The following is a 15,177-nucleotide window of genomic DNA, read 5'->3' as shown; positions in this document are numbered from 1 at the left end:
ACGAATTATTAAAATAGCTATGGGACTGGGTGCCTCGGATAGGATGTGTGGATTTATGGCAACCTTCTCAACCAAATCAGTGCATGCATCCAAGCCAGAGTGCAACATCATACTGATAAGTGGTCACATACTACTAAGTTCTTTGTAAATTTGACTTGATCTTTTAGTAGTCACTGAAGTAGCGTCATATACCGTCTCAACAAGACAAGTTGTATATCATTTCCTTCCCTACTCCCTCCCAGAAGCTTCAGTTTTCTTGTCAGGCAATGTGGAATTACGTTTGAAAAGATCGTTCAAGTTACGAATATATTGATGTATAAAAGCTGTGTATTCTGAAAACCCTTAATATTGTAATGTTGATGCATTAAGTTGTTCTGAAAGCGGTGCTGATATTCAAGACAATAAAAGCGGGTTAAAAGCTGTGGGCTATCTGGGGAAGTTAACCTTGCATAACTGAGTAACTGTTTCACCAGGTATCCAGTCTAGCTTACCAAATTTCCAACCAGACTAACATTATTTATAATCTTTTAATAGTCATCTTACGACAACCGGTGATATATAAATAAAAAAAGAATTTAAATAAAAAGAAATAAATTAGTTTATATTTGGACATTTATTTTAACATTGATCGTTGTTCCGTTAAAATTTCAGCATATTACACTTGATTCATAACTAAACTGGTGCCTTATTTAGGAATGTGAAAATGTGAGTTTGTACTCTTACGGAACACATCAAATATGGAGCCAAGATTGGGAGACTGCATACAACACTGCATTCATAAAATAACACACGAAGAACGTTGAGACATATGCAAGAGGAAATCAACCACAACCAACCGATGCAATTTTCACCCAAAGAAGTTACGTTCGTAGCGCAGTCCTGTCCGTCAGGAAATTATCACACACTGGTATACTAAATTCATAATAACTCTCTGTCGAAAAGAATAGCTGAGGGCTACTTTGATGATTACACCACATGCTTCACGTGGTCAACTTGGTTTACACAAAGAGTGTAACTCCACAGTAATTTTGATAATTAAAATAAATTACATCGAAACGCAATTTACAAAAGAAAAATCTCGAACTGGTTACTATCGTCTTACTATTAAACTGATGGGTCAAACAATTGTATAAGCACGTGGTACTGGTCTCACAAAGTACATCCCACGTGGGTTGAACATAAAGAAAAGTTGCTGTATTGAAAAATATTGTCAAGACGACACATTATAATCTCACACACATTCGCATTCAAGATTGATGATCTTAGTTAGAGTTACGGGTCATCAAAATGTGGTTCCACTTTACTCACAAAGTAGTGACAAAGCAACTACTGGAAGATATTCTGAACTTCACACTCGAATTACACTGCATTGCAATTTAAGATAACATAAGATATTTTAGATCTAAACCTGAAATAAAGGTGATTAAATTTTCAGTTAGGCTGAACTTAAGAAATCCATTGTCCTGCAGACTTAGCAGAGACGCTCTTAGCTGGAGGTCTTACCACTTCAGATGCTCGCCGCAGACTGGCGCGGACCCCTACCGGGGGTGCTTCCCAGATACAAACGGAAGTGACCAGAGAGGCAGCTTCCTATACCAACATGACAAGGGATGGACAGGACCATACTGAGAATAGAAACCTCTTTGCTTATAGAAAGCGTAGCTACCTGTTCCGACGTTGGTCCTACTGTTCTCTAGGAGACCAGCTTGTCTGCTACCATCGAGCATGCAACTAGAAATACATTTGCTCATTCATCCTTTCACACAGAAGGGAAGGGGGATGACAGTATCTCATCATACGCAGTATATAAAAGAAAGCAGATGTAGGTTCCGTATGAGACTGTGTGACATGAATTACATATAAACTGAGTTTTGAAGTGTAGTAGTGTGACAGATCGTTCTTGATTATGTGTAAAAGTAACACGTTCCACTGCTCAGCCTCCTCCCATATAGAGTCAGAAGCACCACAGTAAATTTAGAAGTGGAATGTATGCCGTAAGTGACAAGAGATTTAAGAAATTAACGTGAAAGGAATCTAACAGAGACCTTTCAATATGCAAGATCACAATTACACTGCCAGAAAAAAAGATAGTACACCCGGAAAGACATCGTCGATTTTGATCCTGTGGCGGCATATGCCACCAGGGGGACAGTAGATGTACTGTACTCATGAAACAGAACTTCTTGTCCCGCTCCACGTTTTTCCCAATAAATTCCGGTACAGGGAATTATAGCGAGGGTGTTTTTACTCGGCAGAAATAAATCAGCGGGTAACAGGCAGGAGAGAATGGACCAAACGGTGTTTATTCATTTATTGCTTGATTTTATTTCGTGTGTGCCACATTTCGCTGTATCCTCTCCCTGGTGGGACCTGGGCTGTATGAATGAGATACTATATGAAATAGCAGAAAGTCTTAGCCAGAGGTTGTGGCATTACATGAGTAGAGTCTGAGAGGTCGCGAAGGCACGAGTATTGGCTCTGTTAGGTTGGCGAACCATCCCCTCCGCCACCTTTTGAACGAACGACGGTTAGGCGATGTGGCCGCAGGTCCACTTGTTCCTGTGAAGCGGCGCTGGACAGACGAGGAGCGCAGCTCTCTGTTTCGGTAATGTTAACAAAGGTATTACAATGTTTCAAATCTGCTCGTTAATAAGGCCCAGATGTTGAAATCAGGTGTGAGATTACCACTAAACTCCATAAGGGAGTGTACTTTGGTAATTTGGTCAAATTTCAATAAGAACTTTGCATTTGTGCCGTGGTCAGGCCACGCACCATGGGCCTTAATCTCACGGTCATATTTTGCTCTGCGCTTAACAGAAGATATTTAATGTATTTTAATGTGGTCTTTCTTTTAGAGTAATATTTTGGGGGATTTTTTTTCGTATGTTTTCTTTGTGTACTTGCTTTCTCGCCACTTGGTCGGTTGGACCAACCGCCACATTGGTAAAGTGCAGTTTCAGTCTGAAAATGTATAGTAGACGAGTGAATAACCATACAATAGAAGGGAGGAATAATCTTGTAGGTCCGTACTTTTTGCACTTCTGTTGGCTACCGCAACGTGGCCACATGCGTGGAATACTATTAATGTGATAATTAGTTAATGTTTCTTGTGGCCCATAACTATTTGATTTGCTTGGAATGTTGTGTGTTACATAAAATATACCGGTAAAACGCTCGTATCTAGGAAAGTTCAGATTTTAATGCCCATTGATGGAATAAATACTTGCAAAATTTTTCCGCCATGTGATAGAAAATGTGCTTCCCCCCCAGATCAGTAACGTGGTGTTGCTTCTGAACGCAAGATTACATCAAAATAGGCAGTCATAGTCAAGCACATCACTTGCTACCCCCTCTTCCGCATACATTTTTAATGAAAATTGGAATCTTTAGGCAGATAGTCTTCCACCCTGACCTAGTTCGCTTGTAATGTCTTTGCTGAACTAGTTCTGCGTGACCTGTAGCAATTAAATGTAATAAGCATGGGTTTAGGTATACTTGTGTGCCTGCATTAAATTCCATTGAAGCCAGGTCTGTGCTCCCCTCTCCCTTTCCATAACTACGTGGCGAAAGTGAATCATGTTAACTAGAGAGACCAGTTGTGATGATGTATATTCCAACAGATACATGGCTAGTTGTTGAAATGCCATCGGGACTGAATAAATATCAATTAATCTATAGCCTCGACTGATTATTTCCTCCCTTCTTCATAAGGAGTAGGTGAAAGTGAGTCACAATCACAGTCGAATTCTGGGTCGAAAAATGAAAGTAAATAAAGGATCTACGCTGCCTATTAAGCACTGCATAGGTGCCTTCTGCAGTGGTTCTAGAAATACTGTGTTATCCGTTACGTTCAAATGGTTAAACCTTCCAGCTAGAAATAATTAATATCTGGCAATAACTTGCAGGGGCCTGTAATTTCGTGGACCACACGAATTTGTTAAACCATTACTACAGAGGTAGCCCGCAGGAGCTGTAGGACATGATAAGCGACGGTAATCTTCTACCATGTCGAGTTTGAACATTAACTGTGCCACCGCAAGTAGAGGGTTATGGTGCACTTATAATGGTTTCAACGTCGTCCGCCAACAGAGCGCCGTCTGTGTCTGCCCTTTAACATGAATGCTCGCAGCTCATTGTGGTTCAAACGGGTGAACCAAGCAGGCAACAATGCCACGAAGATGCACTCTTGCTTCCTACAGCCAAATGATGGAGTTTGAAAGGGGTTAAACTGTGGCCTTCCTTGTGGCGGGATGGTTCTTTCGTAGAATTGCACATGATGGGCGTGCTGCGTTAGTTGTGTAAAGACGCTGGTATCAGCGGCCTCCTCTTCATTCTCCCATTTGTAACCGAGGATCTGGAAGTCCACACAGCAGAGACACCCGTCAAGATCGTCTATTGTAAGGGTAGCAGTGACAGATTGTTCAGCTACCGCAGCACTGATAAGAGGGCTTGTGAGCCAAGACATGTCAACATGAACTGTTGCTAACTGGTTATTAGCAATGGGACTGCAGGCAAGCATACCTCTAATCTCTCTTCCACTCACGCCACAGAATCGACGTGCACGGCGCGACTGGTGCCGTAGGAGTTGGAAAAATGGAACGTCTCGCCGTGGTCTTCAGCGATGAAAGCAGATTCTGCCTGCACACAAGTGATGGTCGTTCGCGCATACGAAGTACACCTGATGAGCGCTGTCTCGTCGAGTGCATCGTGAAAGACGCACTGGCCCAATCCTAGGCCTTATGATCTGTGGTGCGACAAGCTGCGACTCTCGTTCACCTTCGGTGCTTTTGGAGGGGGACACTAAGAAGCACGCGATTCGTGCAAAATGTTGTTAGACCAATTCTCTTGCCGTTCTTGCAACCGGATGGTGATGTGTTGTTCCAACAGGATGCACCGCCCATGAGATTCAACATGCTCTGAAAGAAGTGCAACAGTTTCCCTGGTCAGCATGATCTTCGGACTTGTCTCCAGTCGAGCTAGTGCTAGATATGATGGGACGAGAAGTTACTCGGGACACTCGGCAACCAATAACCACGTGAACCGGTCGAGCAGGCGTGGCATAACGTATCTCAGGACAGTATTCGCCATCCGCACGATCAACTCTATGCCAGAGACAGCGACTACATTGCAGCCTGCAGAGGCTACACCACATACTAATATGAGTGTTTTAGCATGGATCGGTACCTGGTTCTCTTAACCACTTGTGCTATTGACCTGTGTATCTAATTGTTTCATGTACTCATTATGCACCGTTGCAACAATAAATCCTGAGTGAACTGGAAACCACTAAAAGGGTGTGCAATATTTATTCGGCGGATCTACAAGCCACCTTCAGATCTATAATATAGAGAATTTCATCTAAGTACAGAAGTGTAAATTGTTAGTAAAAATTTCCATTGCACGGTACATACCATAACGAGATACGCGGATTAGCGTACAGCTGCCAAACAACGGGACATATCGTCATAAATTGAGTGAGCAGGATAGTTTGTTGTACAACACATTGGAATAGTGATCTAAATTATTCTAAAGCATATTTAACATAATAATATTATAGTACAATTATAAATAACGGCCGGCCAGGGTGGCCAAGCGGTTCTAGGCGCTACAGTCTGGAACCGCGCGACCGTACGGTCGCAGGTTCGAATCCTGCCTCGGGCATGGATGTGCGTGATGTCCTTAGGTTAGTTAGGTTTAAGTAGTTCTAAGTTCTAGGGGACTGATGACCTTAGAAGTTCAGTCCCATAGTGCTCAGAGCCATTTGAACCATAAATAACGAGGAGGTATGAGTTGAGACTAAAATCCTTACCCAGAATAAAAGGTATTCATCAGTAATGCATGCTAACAGAAACACATGGTTTATGTATGTGGACACAACTCATGCTTGCCACATTACTTTATGCTAAAGTAACGTTAGAAGCAGTTACTGTTAAGGACTTTGTAGAGCGACATGCATGTTCCACAACTGAAACTATTAATATTTAACCTCTAATGATTCCTACATATTGTCAAGTAGCGCATGCTACTCAAGAATCAGACTGAAAGCCAGCCCAATGCTCGTTTGTACGGGATAGGTTCCAATCAGTTAAATTTATAAATTGATGAATAGTTAAATCAATTAAGATTAGATTGAACGATTGGAAACTTATCTCTTAGCGTTTAATTAAATCCAAAATAAAGACTTTCAGATTACCACACAAAATAAAATATTAAAAATCGAATAGTCATTGATAATCAAATGGCTCTGGAGAACTCAGACTGAAAAGTTGTATGTGTTGCACTAAATAATGTTCAGATACAATTTAGGAACCATCAAAACTTTATTTACAGATTAAATTATTGAATTCCACAACAGTATCGATTTAAAATCATAATCACGAGGGAATGTCTGACACGCATTGTAATGCAGTATCCACCTCATAAACCATACCTCAATAGATGTGAAGAATACGGAACATAAAAATTAAGGGTGCATGAAATAACACGCATACGCACATTCGTACCAACAACGAACACACGGAAGGAAGAAACCATAAAGATTATTTCGCACACCAAACTTATACACGAGGGCCAGACAGTAACTAACTTTACCGGTCAACTGCGTGGTCAGTAACTCGAACAGAAATTCTCTTCTTTCGGAAGTACGAAAAAAAGGAAGCATTTAAGAGAAAAGCAATTCGCACACTATTTGAAATCAAGTTGAATAACAAACTTGAATAAATGATTATGTTGAGCTGTGGGCTCCTCACAGGGCAGGAATGCTCGTGATATAATTCAAATAACAGACGTAATGTGAAGTATGGAATTCACGAAAGATATTCGAATGAAACAAAACTAAACTAATGCGGCTCACACAGAGACGTTTGAACGTCCATATGCGAACATAAACGTTATGTTTCGCTCATGATAGAAACCGCGATAGCCAAAGAAGCTCCTATTCTGTCGCAGGCAGAATACTTGCCGATTCTGTGCGTCAAGGCTTACAAGAAGACAAGATCTGCCAGATGGCGCTAATAACTAATTTAACTCTTAGCAGAACGAACAAAAAATTAACGTAATGACTACATGAATAATTAATTACGCAAAACGATAGAGTAAAATATACTTAATATTTGCAAAACTGAGTCCCATAGACAAGAGGACACGAAACTGTTAGAAGTATCAAGTAAACATATATATTACATTTGTAAGTTTAACGAATATAAGGATGCTTCAATTAAACTATAGACAACACGAAATGTAATTGTTCGCAGCAAGGCGCTCGGAGACGTGCAATAATTTTGACATCAGTATTCCAAGAACACTTACATTAATGTGTGGAACTAACTGAGGCATAACAACAAGCAAGTACGTATAGTTATTTTTAGTAACAAGGCTGACTTGCCTTGTGTACATTTTAACAAGATGGAAAGCGATAAAACCAAATGTACATTAAACGTTATATCAGTTCAATCACGAATAAGTTTTCTTAAATAGGAAAAGGTTAAGAAAGTAATACAGTACGCTGGTACTGACCGACGCTTCGTCGTGTGTTGTTGCTGAAAATAAGGAACTTAAAGTTTGCATAGCTTGTAGCTGCTTATATGAAGTAACATGGCTGCATGTGAAAACATGAAATTAGAAAGAGGCAGCCCTACCCAACGAGGAAAATATAAAACTGAAGTAAACTGATAATAGAATAAAAAAACCACTTCAATTGACATTAATTTCTCTTTTATTGCAGGACTGGTTTCGAAGCCTAAAGCTTCAGCCTCAAATTCCACCAACTACTAACAAGAGGAGGAGCTACTACAGTACAAGAAATATGGGGAATATACACAAAAATACATTCCATATCGTGGTATTCACATATACATAAATGTTTTACATTGATGACTAAGAGGATGACACACTCAACTTTAATTAAAGTAAGTATACTGATTATAGATAAATATGGATCAGAAGTTTGATGCAGACATTAATTAAACGATATCCTGTGATTATGTGTACGTGTTCATCACGTGAAATAAAAATGTAGCCCAAGGTCTAGGTGGTAACTGGGGAACAGGATGTACATATAATTATGACTGAGATACAATTTACAGACAAGAATGAAACTCAAATAATAATCAAAAATTCAATTCATTATGCACAACGTATTCATGAAGTCAATCGACAATGTATCCCGAGATCTACATGCCAGATAACAATCGCGGACAAGATAAACGACAGCATCACTTATCTCCAAATTGGACCATGTCAGATAATAAGACCGATATATACACATCAAAAAGTTTTGCAGCACCCCGGTTCCCAGAATTGAAGATAGACGTTGAGTTTGGATATTGTATCACAGACACAGTCCCGTTGACTGTTCAGAGATGTCACTAAACCCACCCAAAGATGTAAACCAACCATGCATGAGCAGCCCCTATTAGACGGAGGAGGTCCGACAGCCGATCCGTCATTCCACCAGGAAGATGGCACACGGCTCATGTTGTCTGTAGTTCAACCAGGCCTAGACGGTCAATACCGCAGTTCGATCGCGTCCATATTGTTACTCTGTGCTAGGAAGGGCTCTCAAAAAGGAAAGTGTCCAGGGGTCTCGGAGTGAACCAAAGCGATGTTGTTCGGACATGGAGGAGATGCAGAGAGACAGGACCTGTCGATGACATGCCTCGCTCATCCCGCCTAAGGCTGCGTTCACACTGCCGGCCGGGCCGAGCCGAGCCTGGCCGGGCCGCCGCCCGCTTTGGTATCAAACACATGGTTTTGAATTGCGGTGTTCACACTGGCGGCCGGGCCGCGCCGACACGGCGTGAGCCTCCCGGAGCCGAGCCGGCGACATCCCGAGTGTTTAATATTGCCGGCGCGAGCCGACCGCAGGCGCGATCCTGTTGAGCAGCACTACAGCTTCTGCAGTACACGCATCACACGTCTCCCTTCTGCTTTCTTCACAAGTGTGACTGCACACGTCTTTTATTTTAAGGTGTTACCTCACATTTCACAATCAGTGAGGAAAAATTACGTTTATTATAATGATACATGCGAAATTACTTTTATTTCATTTATTTAATCTACATGCATTTACAACAATAGCTTGCCAGCGATCGCGGCGTTGCCGCCACTGAATAGTTCGCATTTACTTGTAAACGGAGGCAGATATGAGTGTCACTGAGAGACGGAAATGTGTCCCTACCAAATGACAATGCATTGTAAAGTCATGTTGTGGCACGTTACTATAAGCTGTTGTCTGTGGCATCTTTTTGCGATGTTCTTACTTTAATGGATGCAGAATAACATATACATGACATTAACTTGTGTCCATCAATTTGGTATCAGAAATTCGGCTAGTATGACAGTAAATGATGCAGTTTCCAGATTATGGAACGAAGTAACCAAGGAGTGTGTTTCAGATAGTACGCACAAATATAAATTATTTTCCTTTATAATTTTATTTGTTTTATTTACAGTGGAATGAGATACAATAAAATACAGTAAATAGCAAAGTACTTCAATTCCAAAATTTATTTGAGAGGTTTTTTCATTATTTTAAGTTGCATTTTTAACGAAATATTCAATAAAAGTGTTCCTGACAGTTTTCGAACGTAATGTGGAATTTCTGTTGAATGTGGCACCAGCTGTCTGCATATCAGCATTCTTACAAAACTTTTCAGGTTCAACATTGCATCCTTCTCTGTCAATGACAATATTATGAAGTAGACAAATGCACTTGACTATGTGATGAGCCACGTCAACGGATGTTTCAATTTCCTTCCTCAGTAGTCTCCATTTATTGGTCATTATACCAAATGCACATTCAACAACTTTTCCTGCTCTGGAATGCATATCATTGTATAGAATCTTCTCGTTGTCCAAGTTTCTGCGAGGAAAAGGTCTCATCAAATTCTCTAATAAGGGGTAAGCTTCATCTCCCAAAATGGCGTACGGTAATTCCTGACACATTTCTTCAAGTCTTGTTCGTGGCGGTAATAACAGCTCCCCATTTGTAAGTTTCTTATATAACATACTTTCTTTAAACACGCCTGCATCAGACTGTTTACCGTAGGCACAAACATCCACAGCTATAAATTTGTAATTTGCATCAGCAACTGCTTGGAGTACAATCGAATAATACTGTTTGTAATTGTAAAACATGCTGCCAGAAAGTTTAGGACATTGGACACGTATGTGCTTCCCGTCTATACATCCAACACAGTTTGGAAATCCCCATCTCGTATGCATTTCACTGGCAATTTCTTTAAATCGAGAAACAGTTGGCGTTGGTAAATGAATGGGAGCAAGTGACTCCCATATGGCCATACAAACGTCTTTCACCAACACTGATACGGTGGACACTCCTAATCGGAATGACATTGCTCGTGCACGAAAGGAGATGCCAGTGGACAGATACCTGAGAAAAAGAATCGTAAAATGTGTTACTCAAGTGTGGTGTTGGGCGAAGTTTTTACAGTTTTGTTAGCACAGTAGATATTTACTTAGTCCATGTCATTTCATAGTTATACAACAATAAATAATTAAAGAGACATTTTCTTGCATCCTTCTATATTCTTTCAATTAAAATAATGAAATCGAAATGCAAAGACCTGAGAGACAGTTACAGAGAATAACTTGTATAACTTGGCAAAATAAGGTCATGTGATCCAGGGAATAGTATATTAAAATGCAATTCCACGCGGGCTTTGTTCTGTCATATGATTTTCCTAAGTTCCAAGAGTTATGCACAGTTCCTTACCAGTGGAAATAGAACCACTGAGTCAAAGGGCATATCAGTCTGTCTATCTTACAAGGTAATGAAAAGAATTCTGTGAGGTCATCAGTGGCTCCACATGATGAACCATCACCACTGCCAAGCGCTGCATCATGAAGAAAAAAGAAGAAAAAGTTGGAAAATTCTGAAGGAGTATATCTGCGATTCTTCGTTGAAGGCACAGCAAGACATTACCCAAGATGACGAAGCTAATTACTTACTGATGAATCTCAGGAGTCCCATAAACTCTCTTCCCCTCAGAGGTAAGCGTTTGTGAAATTTAAAATACAAAAGCATGACTACAATTAATTGGAGGTAGTGAATGATGCACAAAGTTCTACTGCAAACCAAAAAGTGTGTACTAACGAATTTTACCTTATCGTTATAGACAATTTTTCCTCTGCTGTTATACTTCTGCGAAAATTTGTGTTCTGTTTCGAAATTTTGTCTTGAATGTTCTGCAGCACATACTGAAATGTATTATGATTCATTCTGTAATATGAATAAAATTTTTCAGGATAGTTTTAATTTATTCATGTAAAGAAAAAAACTCTCCTAAATGTCTGTCGCTATTTATGGGATGAACCCATAACCTCCTAGTTCTTCTGTACTTCAAAACTCGACGAGCTACTGCAGAGTCAAAACAATACCAATAAAAGAGTGAAGACATTGTTCTACACGACAGCACAGACTAGCCAAAGGCGAGCAACTGTTGACTGCAGCTGCGTTTTCTAGTGACTTGCTTGTCAGCTGTCGAAGGGTGGGGATTTTTTATTATTTATTTATTTGGCCTTCGGCAACTAGCAGCCATTTAGCCAATGAGTAGGGATTACCTTGACGGTGCAGCGCAGCCCGCCAAGGAAGGAAAAAAATAATGAAGAACAATGAAACGCACATCTGTGTCGATCTACAGTAGTTTCATTAACTCTCCATTATTTTTTTTCTGTCAAAGTAGACAACGAGACTACAGAATTGCGCTTCAGTTTCTGCAGTAAACGTATCACAATTCTCCAGTTTGTTTTTGTGATTAGTTTTACACCACTGATCACTAGTAATTAGTTTTTTTCTGTCCTGCATTATATGACTACATTAAACCAAGCTGTAACCGCTCGAACTCCGTGGCTTGCGGACGCGGCACTGACGCCAATGAAATCTCGCATTACTTGTGACCAGAGACAGATATCAGTGTCATTATCATTTCAAAAACTTTTTGGTACTTTTAGCTACATTTCATTCGCAACAACGTATGGTCTAAAACGGATCTAACAGTAAGCTACCCGCTACATAACTTTTTCACTACAAGATTGGTAAATCAAGTGCACAACGTTGACAAATAGCATCATTTCACAATGACTGTTAAGAAATATGAAAAGATAAATGACTCAATACGAAGCTAAGATGTTACACTAGCACGTGTACAAATATCAGATTTTTTAGCCCCATACTTTCTTCAAAATCGGCTGGGAAGCGTTACGAAACTAAGAAATCACGCGAAACGAAAAGTAGACATTTTCTTTTTTCACGACGTAAGTAACGCTTTTAAGAAAAAAATGAGTTCATAAAACGATGTGGCGCAGTCTTATATACCGCTAAGAATTTTTAGAACATGAAAATCGGAGAAGTGGATTTTTCCCCATTTCGCCGACCCGGCTCGGCGCGGCGCGCAGTGTGAATGCACTACACGTCGGCCTGAGCTGGCTAGGCACGAGCTGAGCCAGTACGCGTCATCCCGGACCGGCCCGGCCGGCAGTGTAACCGCAGCCTAAGGGCTACTACTGCAATGGATGGCCACTACCTACGGATTATGGCTTGGAGGAACCTTGACAGCAACTCCACAATGTTAAATAATACTTTTCGTGCAGCCACAGGACGTCGTGTTACGACTCAAACTGTTCGGAATAGGCTGCAAGATGCTCAACTTCACTCCTGACGTCCATGTCGAGGCCAACCTTTGCAACCACGACACCATGCAATGCGGTACAGATGGGCCCAGCAACATGTCGAATGGACCGCTCAGGACTGGCATCAGGTTCTCTTCGCAGATGAGTGCCGCATATGCCTTCAACCAGACAATCGTCGGAGACGTGTTTGGAGGCCACCCAGTCAGCCTGTACGCCTTCGACACACTGTCCAGCGAGTGCAGCAATGTGGAGGTTCCCTGCTGTTTTGGGGTGGCATTACGTCGGGCCGACGTACGCCGATGGTGGCCATGGAACGCACCGTAACGGCTGTACGATACGGGAATGCCATCCTCCGACCGATAGTGCAACAATATCGGCAGCATATTGGCAAGGTATTCGTCTTCATGGATGACAATTCACGCCCCCATCTTGCACATCTTGTGAATGACTTCCTTCAGGATAAGGACATCGCTCGGCTAGAGTGGCCAGCATGTTCTCCAAACATGAAACTTATCGAAGATGTCTGGGATAGATTGAAAAAGGGTGTATATGGACGACTTGACCCACCAACCATTCTGAGGGATCCACACCGAATCTGGGTTGAGGAGTGGGAAAATCTGGGCCAACAGTGCCTTGACGAACTTGTGGATTGTATGCAACGACGAATACAGGCATGCATCGATGCAAGAGGACGTCCTACTGGCTATTAGAGGTACCGGTGTGTACAGCAATGTGGACCACCACCTGTGAAGGTCTCGCTGTATGGTGTTATAACATGCACTGTGTGGTTCTCCTGAGCAATAAAAGGGGGTGGAAATGATGTTTATGTTGATTTCTATTCCAATTTTCTGTGCAGGTTCCGGAATTCTCGGAACCGAGGTGATGCAAACCTTTTTTTCGTGTCTGTATCTGTAATAGATTTTTTTCCTTTCAATGTCTTGAGTGTATAAATTTCTCGTATACATTCGATTTCAGGAAAGTTTGGAATCTCGCTGGCGATGGTACAGTGTAGTTCCGAAACTTGTGTTCTTGAAAAGAAGATTACTTTCTCCTCCGAAGAGCCCTTTTGCATGGATCACGATCTGCAGATTACATTACATGCGCGTTAGGGGGTGGGTTGCGTAGACGGATCAGACCACACCTGTGGAGTCTGGAGGAGCGTGTCGCAAGCGGAATATGCTGCGTGACTCGCATCGCTCATCGTTACCCAACCAAGTTTCCGGGCGGTTACCTCATGTAGGATGATAATGGAATGTCTACTTCACGGTGCTGTAAACTGTGCGAAGCAAGCTTAAGCCTCTATAAACTCGTCCCTCGTGCAAGACAAGCTGGAATTTCTGTAGCTACAGCTAAAATAAGGGTACTAAAATGTGTTAGTAAAGTCAACACAGAGAGACAGAGACCTGGAACCGTAAAAAATATTGAAACGTTTCGTCGAAGTAAGAGTTTTATGTCTGACGTAGTACTGTACGCTTTTGTTTTAAATTAATTTCATAACGTCGTGCTACATTATTGCGACCATCTATCGCCACGCACGGGGACAGCTTTTTTAAAATTAATTTTATTGGTTTTTTGCAGCAAACAAAGTTACACTTTACAGTTACTTATTTTAGCGTTTATAATGAAATTTAAAGAAACACAGCTAGCTATATTGTATATATATATATAAAATTACAAATTCAGTATTTGATATGTCGGAGCTGTATGTCTGCTTCTTGTAGGCAACGCACTATAAATAGGTTATTTGTGGAGTTATTGTCACTCATTAATGTTTTAATGTTTGTTAGCATGGGAATATTTATTTTTGCGAGTTTTTCCCACTGTTTATTTTTATGTGGAATGTAGCTGCAACATCCCAATATGATGCGATCAAGATTTTCGTCCCCTTTTGCATGTTCGCTACATGTGGGAGAATGTACTACTCCAATCCTGTGGAGCTGTGCAGGGACACATGCGAGTACCAACTTTACTGTAATAATTGATATTACATACCTCCATGGTAGATTTTCTGCCTATACCCCGGTTTTGTAGGTATCGTGCACTGGAAAGAAGCCAACGAAAACGCGTTATTCTCATGCTTTATTCTCCACTGCATTTCCCACTGATCGCAAGACTTTTTGTTTTTTTGAAATCTGTGTAAATAGCGTGTCCACTTCTTAGCAACACCATCTACTACTTCATTGTGCTAAATAGCTGAGTGTCCCTTTACCCACATTGGAAGAATTGATTTATTTTCTTTGTTGAATTTTGATATTAATTCTACCACATCATAAGTACAGCTGTTGTCAGCTTTCCACTTTCGATATTCTGGTTGCTCCACAGCACTTGTAATTAGAATTTCTATTTCGTTCACTCTTTCAGTTCCAGACTTAACTTCTTTTTCACAGCTGTTACTTCTGCATTGTAAATACTACTTAAAAGTGGCAATAATAACTGTTTAATTATCTGCAGCCTAGGGCAATAATACATGCAACCAACTCCATCCAGCCAACTTTGTAAGTATGGAATAAAGATGGTCATTTGCTT

This window comes from Schistocerca americana, chromosome 1 (genome assembly GCF_021461395.2).
Source record: "Schistocerca americana isolate TAMUIC-IGC-003095 chromosome 1, iqSchAmer2.1, whole genome shotgun sequence".
Classification (NCBI taxonomy): Eukaryota; Metazoa; Arthropoda; class Insecta; order Orthoptera; family Acrididae; genus Schistocerca; species Schistocerca americana.
This window is presented reverse-complemented; position numbering follows the sequence as displayed.